Raw genomic sequence first — 19,563 nt, 5'->3', positions numbered from 1 at the left:
GGCGGCACCAAACTGCTGCGCCACCAGGGCTGCCCTCCTTATTGATTTTCTATCTCATTCTGTTCATTATTGAAAGTGGGATTATTGAAATCTCTTACTATTATTGTGTTTCTATTTTTCTATTTTTCCCTTCAATTTGGCCAAAGTTTGCTTCATATATTTAGGAGCTCTGAAGTTTGGTTCACAAATATTTATCATTGTTATCTTCTTGGGCAATTGACCTTTTATCATTACATAATATGATTTGTCTCTTGTAGTAATTTTTAATTTAAAGCCTATTTTATTAGAAGATCCACTCTTGTTCTGTTTTGGTTACCATTTGCATGGGCTATCTTTTTCCATCATTTCTCTTTCAGTCTATGTGTGTTCTTAAATCAAAAGTGAGTCTCTTTTATACTTCCTATAGTTGGGTCCTGTTTTTTAACCCATTCTGTCAACCTATATATTTTGATTAAGGAATTTAATCCACTTAAACTAGAAGTAATTCCTGCTGGGGAAGGACTTACTATTGTCATTTTATTAATTGTTTTCCGAATATCTTGTAAAGAATATCTTGTAAAAAAAAAAAATGGTGTTTTTTTTTTTGTCCCTATCTTCCTCTCTTTCTGCCTTTCTTTGTGTTTTCCTGATATTCTGTAGTGATATGCTTTGATTTCTTGACCATCTTATTTTATGTAAATTCTACAGATATTTATTTTTGTAGTTACCATTGCAATTACATAACATATCTTAGAGCATTCTGTTTTAAGCTGATAAGAACTTAATTTCACTAACATATAAAAATTCTAGTCCTTTACAGCCCTATTCCCCACTTTATGTTGCTGATAGCATAAATTACATCTTTATATATGGTATGCCTATAACACAGATTTATAGTTTTGAGATGCTTTTGTAACCTAAATTGTATGCACCAATAGTACAGGGTATTATATTTGTTTACATATTTACCTTTCCTGGAGAACCTTATATTTTAGTATGGCTTTGTGTTGCTTTGTAATTGAGTACTCACAGAGGTATTCATATATTGTATTAACTTGGTGTCTCGTGAAAGTGAAAGGGACTGCAACTTCCTGGTATGTCCTCCTGCTGATGTCTGAATCACCTTCATCTTTGCTCTGATCTACTTTCAGAAAGACTTCATCTTAATAAGAATGTAAGCTATTGTTCTCCTCTGCCTGGGGCCTTGCATTTACACCTTATTTTACTGTAAGAGTGAAAGAATGAACAATATATTTATTTTTAAATTTTAATTCCACTATAGTTAGCATATCCTGTTATATTAGTTTTAGGTATACAAAATAGTGATTCAACAATTCTATACATTAGTCAGTGCTCATCATAATAAGTGTACTCTTAATCCTCTTCACCTATTTCCTCCCATTAATCTCCCTTCTGGTAACCATCAGTTGTTATCTGTAGTTAAGAGTCTGGGGGATTTTTGGTGTTGTTGTTTTGTTTTTTGTTTTTTTTTTAGTCTCTTTTTTCTTTCTTTGTTTGTTTTGTTAAATTCCACATAGGAGTGAAATCATTTGTCTTTCTCTGACTGATTTATTTCACTTAGCATTATACTCTCTAGCTCTATCCATGTTGTTGCAAGTGGTAAGATTTCATTCTTTTTTATGACTGAATAACATTCCATTGTATATATGTATATACCACATCTTTATGCATTTATCTATGGATGGCTGTGTGGGAAAGAATGAACAATAATTTAAACATTAAAATCAATGCAGAAAATACTTAAAATTTTAAATAAAGACAGCATCAAAATGTTCATTTTATTTTTAAGGTAAAATTCTGAGACCACAGACAGGTTATAGAGAATGAATGTTCAATGCAAGGAGGGAAAGTTACGTGGGACTTAGTTGTCACTAATTGAGTCTCATGTTAAGCTGGTCCCAACTACTTGAAACCAGAACAGATGTAATCATGATGTTCAAAACAATTGTGATGGGGGCTAGAGTGCAAAGGTAGAGAGGGTAGAGAAAAAAGATGCATTTACTGAAATAACCCCAGGGGTATACTTTGTCTTGCTTAATATGTGCAGACAGCATATGGTTAGGAGATAAGCAAGAAGGAAGCACATCTTAGACAAAAGAGTCAGAGAATGGAGAATTTTTTTTTTTTTTTGTCTTTGTACTTTTTCACTCCAAAGGGAGAATGCAAATTTTGAAACCAAAAGCATCTTTTCTTTTGCAAAGAGCATCTACCATTTTGCAAGACAATTTGAAGACAGGTGGTTACTAAAGACGTAAAGAGTAAAATTTCAACTCTGTGTAAAAGCTATTGTGTGTTTAAATTGTCCCTAAATGGGGGGATAAGGCTAAATTTTCTGTCTTTAATCCTCCTTCAGCTGTTAGGCCTCTAGGCCTCCTCTCTCTTCAGATGTCTTTGTGTGTACCTGCATGGTATTCATATATTGTTGTTAACTTTGTGTCTCTGTGGGAGAGGAAGGGCCTGTAACATCCCAGCGTACCATCCTGCTGATGTCTGAATCACCTTCATCTTTGCTCAGATCTGCTCTCAGAAAGATACCGCCTTCTTAAGAATGGAAGCTTTTGCGCTCCTCTGCCCGAGGCCTTGCATTTAAACCTTATTTTGCTGTGGGAGTGAAAGGATGAAAAGCTTTTTTCTCTGAATAGTGGATTTCAGGCCTCTCTGAGGTGGTTGTGACTATTGAGCATCAGGGCAAGTGGGGGAGATCTCACTACACCTACTTTGCTTCTGCAAAAGCTGCCCTTGGGAGCATTGGTGAAGCAAAAAGGACTACTTACATGAGATAATATTTGATATTGAGATGATACTTCATAAACTGGCACAAGGAACCTTTATAGAGAAGAAATGTGGTCATTCACTACCACTTCTGAGGTTTGTTTTCAAAGCCTGAGGAAAACAAGCAATGGGTGTTTTCCAAGAGCTTCCTGGATAGTTCAATAGGAATGGAGGCACTCAAAACTGGCAGGCTCTTCAGCAGAGTAAATCATTTTCCCTAGAGTAAGATGGATGCCTCAAAAAATATTTTATGAACATATCCGTTCATTCCTTTATTCAACACATACTTACTGAGCTTGTAGTGTGTTATATGACATTGTTCTAGGCCCTTGGTTTCCAGAAGAAAACAAAGCTTTGTAGATAAAGCTGTGTCACCTGGGAATATGGAAGGAAAACATGTAGCTTTAGAATGTGTTCTTTAACTCAGATTGTAGAGAATATGAAAAATGTCTGAAAGGAACAAAGCTTAGTATATTAGGTTCTAAAAACTATTTTATCTGAGTGTATCAATTGGAAATTTTGCTTAACTGGCAATTGATTTTCCTAATAATTATGATTAAGTAACACAAGAATAAAAGTGCCCTCTAAGTCTTCAAAGAAAGTTAGATTTAACACAGAACCTGTGTTAGATGTATTTCTTAATTATTTGAAAATCTGTGCATCTCAATCAGGCAATGTGATTAACTAGAGAAGGTTATTCCTTGGCCTAGTGAGGTAATAGTGAGTTTACTGCAATATGATTTCTCAAAGCCAGTAAGTCTGTAAGAATATCTAAGAGGGAGGAAGAGGCAAATATATTTTAGCTATTCATGGATTGATATAAAAGCCAATTATATGGAAAACTGAGACTAAAAAAAAAAAAAATAGCAGACTGGTCTTATGCTATCCAGTACCAGGTTATGAAATTGCAGATAACAAAGACTCAGTGATCTGCTACCAAGGAATACCTCTACCTGGGTTTTATTTCTTCTGGTGAATTAACAGAGATAATTCTTAAAAGACCCTCAGCTTGGAAGAAGAGAGTTTGGAAGAAGAGAACAAACAGATTGACATTGCCCTAGGCTGTCCAGATAACCAAATGGAACATTGAGCTCATTGGGTGGCAAGCCAATCAATGTTTGTTTTTTAGGTCAAAGTCCTAAAAATTTGCTGTGAGAGATGGGCCAACTTGGGACATACCAACAGAAGGTATTGGGGTTTGAATGGCCATGGCAATGTGCACAATGCTTTTTTGTCTCATAATTGCAGCATATGGCTCATAAGTCTTGGAAAGATACTGTGTATTGTTTCACTGTGTAGAGAAAGAATTCCTAATGCCTGAGTCACTTGGACAGATTTCTTTATAAATAGGGTAAAAAGAACACTTGACAGGTAACAAGGAGTTTTAGGCCAAAGCACTTGGGGTAGAGGAATTAATAAACACAGGGAAGAAAACATTAGTGAAAGAAGTCACTGTTTTTTTTTTTTTTAAGATTTTATTTATTTATTCATAAGAGACACAGAGACACAGGCAGAGGAAGAAGCAGGCTCCATGCAGGGAGCCCGATGCGGGACTCAATCCAGGGTCTCCAGGATCCCAACCTGGGCTGAAGGCAGTGCTAAACCACTGAGCCACCCAGGCTGCCAGAAAGAAGACACTTTTATTTATTTATTTATTTTTTAATTTTTATTTATTTATGATAGTCACAGAGAGAGAGAGAGAGGCAGAGACATAGGCAGAAGGAGAGGGAGAAGCAGGCTCCATGCACCGGAAGCCCGATGTGGGATTCGATCCCGGGTCTCCAGGATCGTGCCCTGGGCCAAAGGCAGGCGCCAAACCGCTGCGCCACCCAGGGATCCCAAAGAAGACACTTTTAATCAGAACAGTAAAGAGGGCTGCAGCTCAGAACATCTAGAGTGGGAAAAGAAAAATGAAGGGGCAGGAGAGAAAGAGGAGCAGCCCACCTACCTCACAGTAGAAACATATAACTGATTTAAAAAAGAGAAAGAGAGAGTACACTCTTGGTGTCTGGTACAGCATCTAAGGAGCCTGGAAGTAATCACTCCATCCTAATAATTGGTAAAAATCTGATCAAATGGAAAATCAACAACAATTTTTGATCTATCAGAAAATTAAGATCACATGGCAAACCAGAGCCCCCCAAACTGGAGAGACAGATAGGTGGATACAGAGAATCACAACTTACCAGACTATTAACCCATGAGCAAAATCCTCTGTAAGAACCAGGGTTGGGGTAGAAAAACCAAAACTAGGGAAGCCTGGGTAGCTCAGCAGTTGAGCGTCTGCCCTTGGCTCAGGGCCTGATCCCAGAGTTCCGGGATCAAGACCCACATCGGGCTCCATGGAGCCTGTTTTTCCTCCCTCTGCCTATGTCTCGGCCTCTCTCTGTATCTCTCATGAATAAATAAATAAGCTCTTAAAAAATAAACCAAAACTATAATTGAATTGCTGGAGGCTAAGTGTGGGCAAGTCTGTGAGTTGAAAACTCCAGGGGGATCCAGTCATAGGGGGATGAATTTTATCTCCAGGAGCCTTACCAGGTTTTCACAATGAAGATGTGAGAAAAATCCCCTGTGCTTCTGACAAGGGGAGGGGAAAAGTAACTATTTTGAAATATGCCAGTGCATTCTGTTCTTTTTAACAAGGTCTGCTCTCATGAGAAACTATTTTTATCAGAAACTATTTTATCTTTGATGGAGCTAGCCTGGATTACACCGAGCATAGAGGATGGCTCTTCTGGAGGGTACCTGATTAGTGATTTTCATGGTTAATATTTTACTTCAGCATAGCTTAGCATTACCCTGGCCTATACATGTGCCATTTCTAATTGTTTGTATACAACAGTCCAGAGTTTTGTTTTTGGAAAGCCTGTGAAACTAAAAACAAGCTCAAAGGAAAGAGTACATGATCAGTCTGGTGTCTACATTGAACAAGAGGGAAGAGTGTCCTCCATGTATCTGCCGACTGTGAGATCCTGGCCTAGTGCTATCCTATATAACTTCTGGTAAGGATGGAAATGTTGTGTCTGCACTGTCCCATATGGTCGCTGCTAGCTACATGTACTATTCAGCACTTGAAAGGTGGCTAGTGCAATTAAGAAACTGAAGTTTAATTTTATGTAATCTTAATTAAACTATGTGTGGACAGCACAACTGTGGTCCATACTCTTTGCAAGCATATTCTGGACTTAGACTGGAAAAACCAAGAATTTCTGGAACCCGAAGAGGATGTTTCAGCAGTACTTCCACCCTTTAATATTTATTGTTTAAAATTAAATATTTATAACATGATTCTTGTGGGCATGGCCTAGCTCTTGGATTTCTTGAGACTGTAGGGTGAGGAAAATTTGATCAGTAATTTTATGCTTCAAAAGATAATTTAGCAAAAAAAATTAGTAAAAATGATGATTATTAAATATATATTCTATAATATTAAGACATAATCCCCTATACAAAATGTCTTGATTTGAAGTTTGACCTCAAAGCAAACACTAAGACGAACATTTGAGTGGAAGGGCCTTGTTTGATAGGTGAGCACAGTAGAGAAGCAGAGAAGTGAGAAAGGGAAGAGAGATAGCCAATAAAGAGTATTTTAATTAGTGAACCCTTTCTGTAGGCAACTGGAGCTAATCCTCTTGAGACCTTCTGGGAGACTGTACCAAGTATACTTTGTAATTGTTCACCAAGAGTTAAGGACACAGAAGTATTTATTAACCTACTCTCATTCCTGATTGAGGGTTGGTCCTGCAGAGGGTTGTGAGCATTCCAGTTTCCAATTCCTTTAGCTGGAGTTGCTCCTATCCCAGAAAAAGAAACTTAGTGAGAAGGAGAAAAAGAGGCTTGAGTGGGAAGTTCCCTGCATGGTCAAGTCTTCCTCCAGAGCTGCACTTGATCTCCAGGGTGAGCTAAGGGAATACCATCAGTGCACCAAAGTATCTGCTTAAATGTTCAAGAATATCATAAAACTCTTTCTTGGTCCTGTTGCAGAATCTGGTCTGCATTATGCATAGATATTTAACAGAACTGGAGCAAAATACAAGATGTAAAGCTTTGTTTTCCTAATTATTTCAAGGTCTCAATGTCCAGTTAGCCTCAAAGTTTCCTATTCTCTTCCTAAGAGAGATGCAGTGTCTTTAGGTTGCCCTGGGATTTCTTCAACCACCTCAGTTCCCCTGGCTTGCAGGGCATGGTGCCTCATTTACATCTGCTCTTCCTGAATGGCCTTGCTCAGTCTCCCTTGTCCCATCAAAATGCCTGCTTTCTGGATCTTGTTATTGTGGGATTCTGATCTTATTTTTAAAATATTTTATTTAAATTCAATTTGCCAACATATGGTGTAACACCAGTGCTCATCTCATCATGTGCCCTCCTTAATGCCAGTCATCCAGTTACCCCATTGCCCCACCTCCCCATCTGCAACCGTTTGTTTCCCAGAGTTAGGAGTCTCTCATGGTTTGTATTCCTCTCTAATTTTCCCCCACTCAAATTCCCTCCTTTCCCTTTTGGTCCCTTTCACTATTTCTTATATTCCACATATGAGTGAAACCATATGATAGTTATCTTTCTCCAATTGACTTATTTCACTCAGCATAATACCCTCCAGTTCCTTCCACGACGATAAATGGTAAGTATTCATCTTTTCTGATGGCTGAATAATATTCCATTGTGTGTATACATATACATATGTGTGTCTGTGTGTATATATATATATATATATATATACACACACACAATCTTCTTTATCCGTTCATCTGTCGAAAGACATCCATCTTAGATGTGAGAAAAGTCATGATACGACTAAAATCACCCATAGTCAATTAACCAATTATATGCTTAAAAAAGATGAACTTTAACTCAAATAATCCAAACATAGAAAGATTTGTAAATGGCATATTTCCTCCCTTGGGACAAGTTAGCAGAGACACTGATTGGGGGGGCCTGGAATAGACATTGTTTCTTTCCTACTCATTATCATCTCTCTCTCCCCTGTCTTCCATGTTAAGAGTCAAGATTTCTTCAGATAGAAGCAGAGATTAGCAGGATCTCAGGAAAGGCAGGTTCCTACCCGAGCTTCCAGAGACAAATCATGATTGGTCTAGATTTTCACTTGTTCAGTACTAGCCACTCATCTTAGAGCACTTGCCATGTGACAAGTCCAAATTGAGATGTGCCATAAGTGTAAAATACACACTGGATTTCAAATATTTAATTAAAAAATGTAAAATAGTTTATTATTTTATATTGATTATATTCTTAAACAATAATACTTTGGATGTATTGGATTAAATAAAATGTATTATTGATATTTCTTTAATCTCTTTTTACTTTTTAATATGGCTTTCAGGCAATTTAAAATTATATTTGTGACTTATATGATATTTTTGTAGAATAGTGTTGATCTAAATGAATTATGATTATCTCCCATGGACAGTAATTGGTCTAAGGGTGGCAATATGACCCAACTCTATCAGGATCTAAGAGTAAGTGTGTAGTGTGTAGTATGTAGATTCTGGGAAAGTGTTTGCTTTCCTGATATAAGGAATAGTCTTCATTAGCATGTCCTTTGCTTTTTTAATCTCTTTTCTTCCTCTTTTTTCTGGAACACAAGTAAGATGCCTGGTAGTCTGGCAGCTCTGTTGTGACTGTGAGGCAACAAATAAGCCACCATGTTTAAAGAATAAATGTAAATAATTCAGTGTGAAAGATATTAGATTTTGGATGACAATTGTGGATTATTTTAGACTGTGATTCTCCTGTCTTCTTTGTAAGATTCTTTATTTTATTTATTTATTCATGAGAGAGAGGCAGAAACAGAGGCAGAGGAAGAAGCAGATCTCTGCAGGGAGCCCGATGTGGGACTCGATCCTGGGACTCCAGAATCAGGCCCTGAGCCAAAGGCAGATGCTCAACTGCTGAGCCACCCAGGTGTCCATTCTTAGTAAGATTCTATTTGTTTAACTCTACACTTGAAGTTTCTGTTACATGCAGATAAATGTTCTCTGAAGGGTGGAGAGCCAGACTGACATTTTCTAGTTACACTCACCATCCTTCAGTTCCCAGTCTGGCTTTGAATGTGGATTTATTGAAGGCATTTGAAGGAGTTTTAATCTTATAAAATGGTCTTCATTTACCACTGGAGGGGCAGTTTACTGATTACCTCCACTCAAGTGTATGACTTTTCTTTCTAGGAACAATTAATTCCTTTTGTGTTTACTCCATGTGTGAAAAAAATCAAGGATGAGGATAGTCCTGAAACAATTTGTAATAGAAACTAACAGTTTACTATTCTGTCCAAATCTATATTTATAGGAGTAGTACATCCATCCCCCAGATGCTGCAAGCAGAAACTTTTAATAGCTTAGAGCTGCCCCTTTCTTCAGAGAACTTCCCTCAGCCCATGAGAGTGACCTCACACAGAAATGTCTAGGAGATTCTATGTCCTTCTCCTGGGGGTGGCCCACAGCTAAAGACTGAAAAGAGGGACAGAAGGATAGTTCTCTTGCCTCATGGAGGACCAACTCTGTGGTATTTATTATGTATGCTCCAGAACCCCTGTGAAATCATTCTGCTGTGGCTCTAGACTACAGGTAAGACCATATCATTGCTTGGTTCCTTCTCTTACCATTTTCTCTTTCCCTCATTCCCTTTTTCCAGACAGCCCTCACTCAATAAGCCACATGCACAAGAATCCATATCTCAAGCTCTTCTTCTAGGGAATGTTGACTTAAGACACATTTTAAAGGAAATTAGCACTCTGTTCTAGTTTCTTAATTTGTGGGGAAAAGTTACATGACTGATTAGTGACATCACATCAATTTTTAACAGTATCTCTGAATAGTTGGCAATTCTTTAAATGAATTGGTAAAACATGTGTTTTCTCCTGGAGAGTTCATAAAGCTAATCCTTATACAGGGAGCAGGAGGCTACTCATTGTGTGAAAATAAGACCTGTGCCAAATTCTGTAGACTCTTGAGTTGCACTGATCTCCCTTCCACTTAACATTCAGACCACTTGGAAATAGAATACTCAAACTAAATAAATATCTTTGCCCTAAGATTGATTTTACAGCTACTCCAATGAATAGAATTGAGGAACCATAGATGGGAAAGTGGTTTGGGATTGTCATAAAATTGATTTTAGGCTCGACAGGGGTATGAAGTAGCAGGAAAAGTTCTCTGTAATATCAACCAGGTGCCCAGAGGAAATTAATATGTAGATATTGAAAGCATAACCAGGCCCCTAAAACGGAGTCAGACAAGATTTCTGCTGGCAGAGTGACTGGGTAAGAGATTCTAATTAGGAAATGAGAAGAAAGGAAATGAATATACTCCCCTAAGGATCTGACTGAAGGGTAAAGTTTCCATTCATTTGCTTTGCGTATTGTAGTCAAAGTTGGTTTTGTTCCATCAGCTAGGGGAGAGCTACGGATATGAGTTGAGTTTAAATGTGTTTTGTGTGGCATTACCCATACTCTCGCTTCTTTATATTGTCTAAGTTCATGGGGCAATAGATATGTGGAGAAAATTGGTTACTGATGTTAAGTTCTTTTGAAAAATACAGGACACCTGGGTGGCTCAGCGGTTAAGCATGTCTGCCTTTGGCTCAGGGCATGATCCTGGAGTACTGGGATGAGTCTCGCATCGGGCTCCCTGCATGGAGCCTGCTTCTCCCTCTGCCTGTGTTTCTGCCTCTCTCTGCGTCTCTCATGAATAAATAAATAAAATCTTTTTATAAAGTTCTTTTGAAAAACAAATTGCATCTATCTGGAATAAGGCAACTTAATGGCTTTGGTCATTAATATTGTCAATATTAATCATTATAATATTGTCATTAATATAAAATGAATCTATATGTTATTTTGTGACTATGAAGGATGTATCATCCAGATTATTTCGCTGATTTATTTTTACACAGGCACCTCGTGACCATTTTTATTCATCCAGCAAATATTTTAAAGCTCCTGTAATACCCAAGACTCAGTGCTAGACTTTGGTGAAATCTTGTGATCTAATAAGGGAACAAATGTAAAAATAGAACTCCAAATCAGGATGCAAAAGGATGTGTGTTAAAAGATAAACATGAAATACTATGGGAGTTTAGGAGAGAAAAAAATCTTCAGCAACAGAGACCACTAGAGGAAAAGGTGGCAGGTACTTGAAATCACTATCAGCATCATGGTAGATATTATTAAATAATTCTGCATGTTAAGTAGAGACAAACAGGGCTATAATTTTATGAGTTAATCTCTTTATATACTAAAATCACTTTTTTAGTAATTTTAAGCACTAGAAACCCACAAACACTTGGAGAATCCCAGAGCTTTTATTCTAGAAAACTTTTGAGAATTTTAGAGAATGACTTACCAAATGGTAAGATTACCAAATCTTCAAAAATCTCTGGAGACAAAGTCCAAGGGAAGAATAATTTTGATGACATCCATCTATTAAAAGAATACCTTTTCCAGCATCTCTTGAAAATGAAGGATTTCATTTTGAGAAGTTAAGGTTTTCAGGGTCACAGGTTTTCAAAAGTCATTAAAAATGAAAGAGAGAAAGAGGAAAAAAATGTAAAATCACATCTCATCTCCAGATGATGAGATGTGAAGCATGGAGGAAGGCAGGGGAAGGGAGAGGGAGAGAAGAAGGGGGTGAGGAAGGAGAGAGAGAGGGAGAGAGAAGGACAGAGAGGGGAAGAGAGGGAGAGAGAGAGACAGATTTGCTAATAGGTACTACTAAAGTCAGGAAGAAGCCTGTCCAAGGTTCAGTCAAGCTGAAGGGAACATTAAGGACTTCTTGGTGAAGATAATCCTTTCGAGCTTCTATGTTCTTTATCTTTTCCACCTTAAGCATAGGAATTCACACTCAAGTTCAGGAGTCGGCCAGCTTTTTATTTAATAATATTTCTGGTGGAATTTTAAGCCTGCAATGAGTTACTACTTTAGACACTAAATAGGGCCCTAGTGACTATTTAAAATGCCTACTTCCTGACCATGGATGCCTAAAGAAAAAGTTTTGCATGAATCAAGAGATGGGCATTTAATATTTTTAGAGAAAATGGCATTAATCAAAACAGTGAGCTGAAGGAAAACAGATATGCATTCTAAATTTCTATAACATATTTTTATGTTTAGTTTTTATTGTATCTATTCATTTCTTTCTCAGAATAGCATATTTCTTGGAGCATACTTTTATTTGGATCTGGTGGTGCAGATGGTGGAGGGAAGTGTGAGTCCCTTGAGGTGCTGTGAAAATGAGAGTGTTGGGGCTGGAATATATAATGAAAAGGAAAGACCTATGTGGGAGGTAAAGGAAAAAAAAAAGAGGAGGAAAAATAATATTGATGATGAGATCTGCAGAGTGAAAGAGAATGATTCCTTAAAGAATAGGGTGGATATCGATGTCTATTTATATCTGTATCTACATAGTATATGTATATGTATATGTATATCAATCTCCATCTAAGCCTCCCTACCATCACTTTTTTTGGAAAAATCAGTACCCCTCCTTTTTTTGGATAACTCTTCTTTCCCTGGTTTCCCATCAGGTGTTTCCAGCAGAGAGGGGCAAATATATGACCTAAATCTCCTGGATGAGTTAGATGTACTACCAAAGATGAGAGTGATGGTTAAATGATATAAAGATAGGTAGGACTTGGGGGGTTGACCAGCTCGTCTGGTTTGCCCATGACTAATGATTTTCCCATGATTTTCAATGCTAAAACCAGGATGGCCCCAGAGAAAATGAGACGGTTGGTCACATTAGAATTTGAGGATTTCTGTAATTCACACCCAACACTATTCTTACCAGTAAAGACAGGTGACAATTGTGATCAGCTTCCAAATGAAGATCACCTAATGAGAGATTTGGTAGAGATTTTTGCCTTAACACCTCACCCCCAGACCAATTCAATAAAGTATGATTTGGGGTGCTAACTGAAGAATTATAATTTTACAAAATATGGAGGGAAAGTGTCCAATTGTCTCTATTAAATAAAGCTTCATGGAGGTTCTCCTATTTAGAAAAGGCTACATCACACACTAATTATGCCATATCCTTACCTCTCTATCTAAACTTTGCAGGTACATATAAAGAACTATTCAGGGGGATCCCTGGGTGGCTCAGCAGTTTAGCACCTGCCTTCAGCCCAGGGCATGATCCTGGAGTCCCGGGATGGAGTCCCATGTCCGGCTCCCTGCATGGAACCTGTTTCTCCCTCTGCCTATGTCTCTGCCTCTGTGTGTGTGTGTGTGTGTGTGTGTGTGTGTGTGTGTGTGTCGTGAATAAATAGATAAAATCTTTAAAAAAAAAAAGAACTATTCAGAAAGTATCACAGTAAATTGTAAAGAATTTGTAATTGTAAAGAAACAGCTTAAAGGGGTTAATTGTGTATACATTAATTGGTAATGTGTTGCATACCACCCAATTCTGTATTCAGACAGTAACCATTCTCTAAAGCCTAAGTCTTACTTTGAGTTCTCTCAAAAGCTGAGCCTGAGATGAAGATAGATTGTTTGGAAATGAATCCAGGAAGCACAGGTAGGGGCACAGGGAGCATGAAATGGAGAAGAGAGAAAAGCCAAAAGGAGTGTGTCGTGAGCTGGTTACTCCTGTAGTGAATGGGCTCAATCACACTGAGATTTTCAGGAAAAATGTAGACATTGCCCCAGACTTGTCCCACACTGGAATATTTATCCTGTGTCTCCTTCCAACTGCTGGTTGAAAGCTATGCTTTGGGATTTTGCACTTTGGCAGTCTTTCACAGCTGAGGTGCTGGAGGTCACTGCTCATCTTCTACACACCAGCAGGGAGGAATCAGGTGGGCTGAGGCGATGGGGTACAACAATGCAATAGAAACCTTGGCTTCAGCATCCTACATTGCTGTCTGTATATGTTCCCTCCATCACCCTAGAGAAATCGACTGTAAGCTGAGGAAGACCCTTAAAGATGGTGTAGGACCAATGGGCTTATTTAGTGATGACCAATAAAGGCTGAGACAGGTAAAGGAGTGATTCAGAACTGCACATGCATGCATTCTTGGTTGTGCAGGATTAGATGCCGAGATTCCTAAAGTTCATTCCAGGGCACACCTGTCCACACAGAATGAGTGAGTAAAATATGAGACCATTGTAAATGTGATTTTGATGAGAATATGAGGAGGAAGCAAAATTACTGTCCTTTTACACTTTCAAAATTTTTTGTCTTTAAAAATGTCTTTTTCCTTGTCTGCCTTTAAAAAAAATCAGCTTTATCCAGGTATAATTTGCACATAAAATTATAAAATATCTGAAGTGCATGTCTTAGTGATTTGGTATGCATATGCAATGTGAAAAGATCCCCTTCTCCACCTAGTTGTTTTTTTTATTTATTTATTCGTGAGTGACAGAGAGAGAGAGGCAGAGACACAGGCAGAAGGAGAAGCGGGCTCCCTGCAGAGAGCCCAGTGTGGGACTCAATCCCAGGACCCTGGGATCATGACCTGAGCCAAAGGCAGATGCTCAACCACTGAGCCACCTAGGTGCCCCTGCTCTATCACTTTTGAATTTTTCTTGACTTAATCTTAACAGAAGCATTTCATTGTAGAAAAATAAAGCAACATGTTATTTGGAACTCGAGATCATGCGTTTGGGTACTGGGAATTGTACCTGTTCACTAAGAAATTTCAGGCAAAGAAAGTCCTTAAATTTAGTTTCTTCACCTGTGGAATGAGGATAGCATTTTCTATCTCTCAAGGACTCTGCTGTGGTGCACATAAGATCCACTAGGTTAAGAACTGTGTGAGTCATAGCTACTAATGTCAGTAATCAATACTATTAAAAGTACTAGTAAAACATTTCCCAAGTGGGATTTTTTTTTTTTTTTTTGAAGGATCTATGAACCTGTGAGTCTGCATGCTTGTTTTCCTGGGCATAGACATAGCTCAGAAGAAGACCATGGATATGGACCATGGAGATGTGCAATAAAGGTAAAGGGCAGCAATTGGAAACCCACAAAAATTGACCACCAATGGAATGATATGTTGATTGACTGTTTTATTTATCCATTGGAATTCAGCGCATGGAAATTACATTAGCAAACGAATGCAGATTAACCCAGGGAAGGGCAATTGTGGTTTTTCATAAAGATGTCTGATACGGTATTTTGGATTAATGTTCACCGATTCAGAGTGCTCTGCAGAGCCCAGTGGTTTTGCCCTGGGTATATGTGTATACTTTTATGGTTGGCTGTACAGCAGACCCCAGAGAATAAGGAAGAACTCCTGTGGCTTTGCTGAAGGCTTTATTTTCTGGAACCCCTGATAATGGCTTTGATAATCAGCTTTGACATTGTGCTTGCAAGGAAATCAGCCCTGTTCTTGTTTGGCCCATCATTTTTCTTTTTTCTTTATTCTTTCTGGTTAAAAATGCTCTATCAAGTCTTATGCAAAAAACAAAAACAAAAACAAGCAAACAAAAAAAACCTTTGCTTCAGGGCAGACCGATTTCAAAGAAGGGAGATAAAAGACCAGAGTGAAACTCAGTTCCCTCAAACTCAGACATTCCAGGAGACCTTCCAGGTGATAATCCCTGAAGTCAAATTTCAAAACCTGTACCTTTTGTTCAGCAGTCTCTGGGCAACTCCATTAGTAAAAACCCCTTTTCCAGATTCTCTGTAGAGTTCATAGGAATGGTTCCTAAATATTAGCATATGTACAAGTCAAGAATATTGTGACAAAAATGCAGGTTTCTGGGAGGTAATGGTGGTATGGAGCCTGCATTCTGATTCCCTTCTGGAGAATCACCTGACTTTGAAGGATGCCTTCTTTTCTCATGGCAAAGGTCACCCTAGAAAAATCTTTGGAATTTTCCATCTTTGACTTGTCATTCTGTTCCTGTACTTGTATAATTATTTAATGTGTACATAGACAATCTGAACTTGATCATTTAGAGCTCTTGCTAAGAACTGAAAGACCAGCAATAAAGAGTCCATGCTATTGGTACATTCACCAGGATGGATGAATCTCACAGATAATTTGTTGAGTGAAAGGACACAGTCACATAAGAGCTCATGCTACATGATTCCATTTATATGAAGGTCAAGAGCCGTTTATATGAAGGTCATGAAATTAATTGATGGTGAAGGAAGGCTTAAGAGTGGCTGCCTCTGGCTGGGTGACTGAGTAAGCAGAAAGATTTAGGGGTCCCCAGAAAAAGAAAAAAATAATTTCAGGCCCCCAGCTATTTTCAGTGATCTTTGCCTTAGCACTCCACTAGCCCCAGCACACTTCCTGCAGAACTTCCTAGGAGGTGTCAGAATTACAAAGAAATGCAAAAACCTCCCTAGGTAAGGATTTTAAGGGAACAAAGGGAATGCAAATACTATCAGTCTCTACCAGGCCAGAAAATAGCCTAACCTTATCAGAGACAATAAATCAGTGGTAAAACTCCCAGTGCTGTTTCAAAGGTAAGCAAGGCCTTGCATTCATTCATTACCTGAGATAAGGAGCCCAAGATCCATCTAGTTTATCCTGGCTCTCAGCTCTTGGAGCACATCCATAACCCTCCCCCCTGTCTGAAAGTTACCTCTGCCTTCTTATAATGTTATGATAAAACTCCCCTTTCTGATTACTCATCATAAGCCCAAATAAAATAAACACACTCACCCCTGCTCAGAGAGTCCTGGCTTTGGAGTTTATGCCCATGATCTCCTCATTTGCTGCAAATAAAATTTCCTTAGTGTGACAACTCCATCTGGTGCAATCTCCAACTCACCAAGGAGTGGACTCACTTTAGTTTTGTTATAACTGTACACTGGGAAGGAGTTTAGGGAGCCTTATGGGGTGTTGGAAAATATATCTTGATATGGGTCATGATCATGTGGGCTGTATATATACACACAAAAAATCAAGGTACTGTATACTTAAGATTTCCACTTTATATAAGCTTTATAGTATATATAGCATTTTCCAATTGAATCACACACACACCGAGGGACCCTAGTTAGAGAAGACTAAGCAGCTAGGCCTTTTCATGCTACTTTGAAGGCCTTCCCTATTGAGTTGAATTAACAAATAGGCAGAACAGATTAGGTGACTAGCACCTTTTGTTCACCCACATCACCCACAGGCTGGCTGATTCCAAAATTATACTTTTATTGCAAAGTTCAAATCTTTCTCAAAGGGTGCCACATATCTGGAAAAAAGTAATCATGTATCATTAACATTTGATCATAAAATAAGAAGGGATTTTAGAATTCAGGTAGTTTAGTGGTTCTCAAATCTGCCTGTGTATCAGAATCACCTGGGAAGCTTCAAAATATAGATTTGTAGGTTGTATCTTAGACCTACTGAGTCAGAACCTCTGGTAGTAGGGTGCTCAGGGTATATGACATTTGTAATTGCAATTAGTCCAAATGATCTACCATGCGGGAATTTCTCTGTGTGTTATGATGATAGCAACCTTCAGATTTCCTTGTATATAGATTATGATGTTTCTAGAGATCCTTTCCATAGATCGTGTCATCTGACTAGGTAAAAATGGTATCTTTTTTTTTTTTTTCTTTTGCAGATGAGGAAATCAAAACTCAGTGAAATTAAGTGACTTCCCCTTCTCAGTAAGGATAGTCAGGTCTTCTATTCCAGACCTGTTTTTACTCTCTCACTATGAATGGAAAGCCCTGTCCAGCCTCTTGAAGATTTTCTTTTTTTCTTTAAAATAAACTTTTATTTTAGAACAATTTTAGATTTACAGAAAAATAGTGAAATTAGTATAAAGTTCCTGTATACTCCATACTCAGTTCCTCCTCCTGTTAACATTTAACATTAATATGATATATTTATCACACACAATTAATGAACCAATATTGATACTTTCTATTAACTAAAGACCATACTTTGTTCAGATTTCCTTAGCTTTTGCCTAATGTCACTTTTTTTTTTTTTTTTTTTTTTCTGTTCCAGGATAACACATACATGTCTCCTTAGGTTTCTCTTGGTTCTGAGAGGTTCTCAGATTTTCCTTGTTTTTGATGACCCTGATAGTTTTGAGGAGTACTGTTCAGGCATTTTGCAGAATGTCCTTCTGATGTTTTTATTATGGTAGGTTGAGGTAATATGCTTTGGGGAAGGAAGACCACAGAGGTTAAGTGCCATTCTCTCCACATCATTATCAAGGGTAGATGCTATCAGTATGAATTATCACTGTTGATGCTTACCTTGATTGCCTGGCTTGAAGTTTCTTCAGCGTAAAGTTATTCTTTTTCCCTCATTCCACACTCTGCTCTTTGGAAGAAAGTCACTATTTGCAGCCCACACTTAAGTAGTGGGGAGTTATACTCCCCTCCTTAAAGACAGAGTAAATGAATTATTTTAAGCTCTAGATTCTTTTTGTTACTGCCTATTTATTTATGTGATCACTTATTTACTTCAGTGTGGGTATTAATTTATTTATACACATGGATATTTATTTGATACTTTGGGTTATAGTCCAATGCTACCTTATTTATGCTGTTCAAATTTTTCCCACTTGGCCATTGCAAACTCTTTCAGTTGGCTCTTGTGTCTCTTTGACATACCGAGATGTGTGCATGTATGTGTATCTAAGAGAGAACACTTGCTTTTTTCTAGCACTACAAGATGCTTCAAGGCTCCTCTTGTTTATTTCCTGATTCAGTGTTAACATCAGCCATTTCTCTAAGGAGCCCTGATTCCTTTAGTATTAGAAATCAAGATCTGAGTGCTGAATGGACCAGTAAATGACTCCTGTGATATTCTAAGTTAGTTCAAACTCTCTAGCTATTTATTGTAACAAATCTACTTTAAAAAAAAATCTCCGTATCCATTGAGGGCCAACCTTTTTACAAAGTATGATAAAAATAAAATACTAAGAAAATGAAATAAGACACGTAAAACACTAATCCACATTTTTATTGACTAAACAAACCTAAAGTTGCATTTCAAAAAAATGCGTACACATTACAGAAAAATTGCTAACAATAGTTTTTAAATGATCACTCTCAAGTTTTATACTTCCCTTATCACAGACTGGTAACAAATAGTTTATTGATCAGCGCTGGTCTTTGGACAACACTGTTCGGTAGCTGTCCCTTGGTCCATCATTGGTTAACTCACTCTTTGGAACAGGTATTTCTTTCCCCCATCTTCTAGCCAACAGGTTCAAGTTCTGTTCTGGAGCAATAAGGCCCAAGGAAGGTCCTCTCTTACATTAAATACTCTTGATAATTTAAGAGAGTTTCATTGTCTCCCAAAGACCTAGTAAATCCTTCTCAGTTTTTTTCTACTATTGATTTTCCAAAAATGACTTTCCATTGTATTTGCCTTATTCAAGCCTGTTCATCTCAATGGACTTCACTTCATCTATATTTTCTTAAAACAGCATTACGAGTTGAACACAGAATCTCAGATGTGGAAGTCTATACCTTCTTTGCAAATGCTCTCAGCTGCTTTCCCCTTCACAGTTTGGAGACAACTCTCTGTCTTGGATTTACTATATCCTTTATCCCCTGTATATGTCAGTCACCTTAAGAAGCCCATGTCTCTGAGGTAATGCCTTATTTCTCACATGACTCTGTCCATCACCTTTTTTGATCTCATAGCCCACCCTCTCTATCTCTTAAAAACCTGCCATGGTGCCCCCAGGACTCACAGTCATGAGTAAAATACCCCATAATCTCACCCTCTCCTGGGACCATTCCCTTAACTTTTTGTTCTAAATGGAAACCTTATCACCTTGCTTCCCTTGCAACTCAATTGACGGTTGTTTCCTTTTTAACACTGTTGGTGCCACTGGGTTTGATG

General features: G+C 38.0%; 1 long non-coding RNA gene across 1 annotated transcript in view; it reads left to right on the top strand.

Annotated features, from left to right (window-relative positions):
- Positions 1-19,563, top strand: part of LOC111092189 — an 80,936-nt gene that overhangs the window by 4,561 nt on the left and 56,812 nt on the right. The window contains exon 2 of the long non-coding RNA XR_005377562.1: positions 14,637-14,733. This is a non-coding gene — a long non-coding RNA (uncharacterized LOC111092189). The remainder of the gene's footprint in view (positions 1-14,636; positions 14,734-19,563) is intronic.

This window comes from Canis lupus, chromosome 24 (genome assembly GCF_011100685.1).
Source record: "Canis lupus familiaris isolate Mischka breed German Shepherd chromosome 24, alternate assembly UU_Cfam_GSD_1.0, whole genome shotgun sequence".
NCBI classification, from domain to species: domain Eukaryota; kingdom Metazoa; phylum Chordata; class Mammalia; order Carnivora; family Canidae; genus Canis; species Canis lupus.
This window is presented reverse-complemented; position numbering and strand designations above follow the sequence as displayed.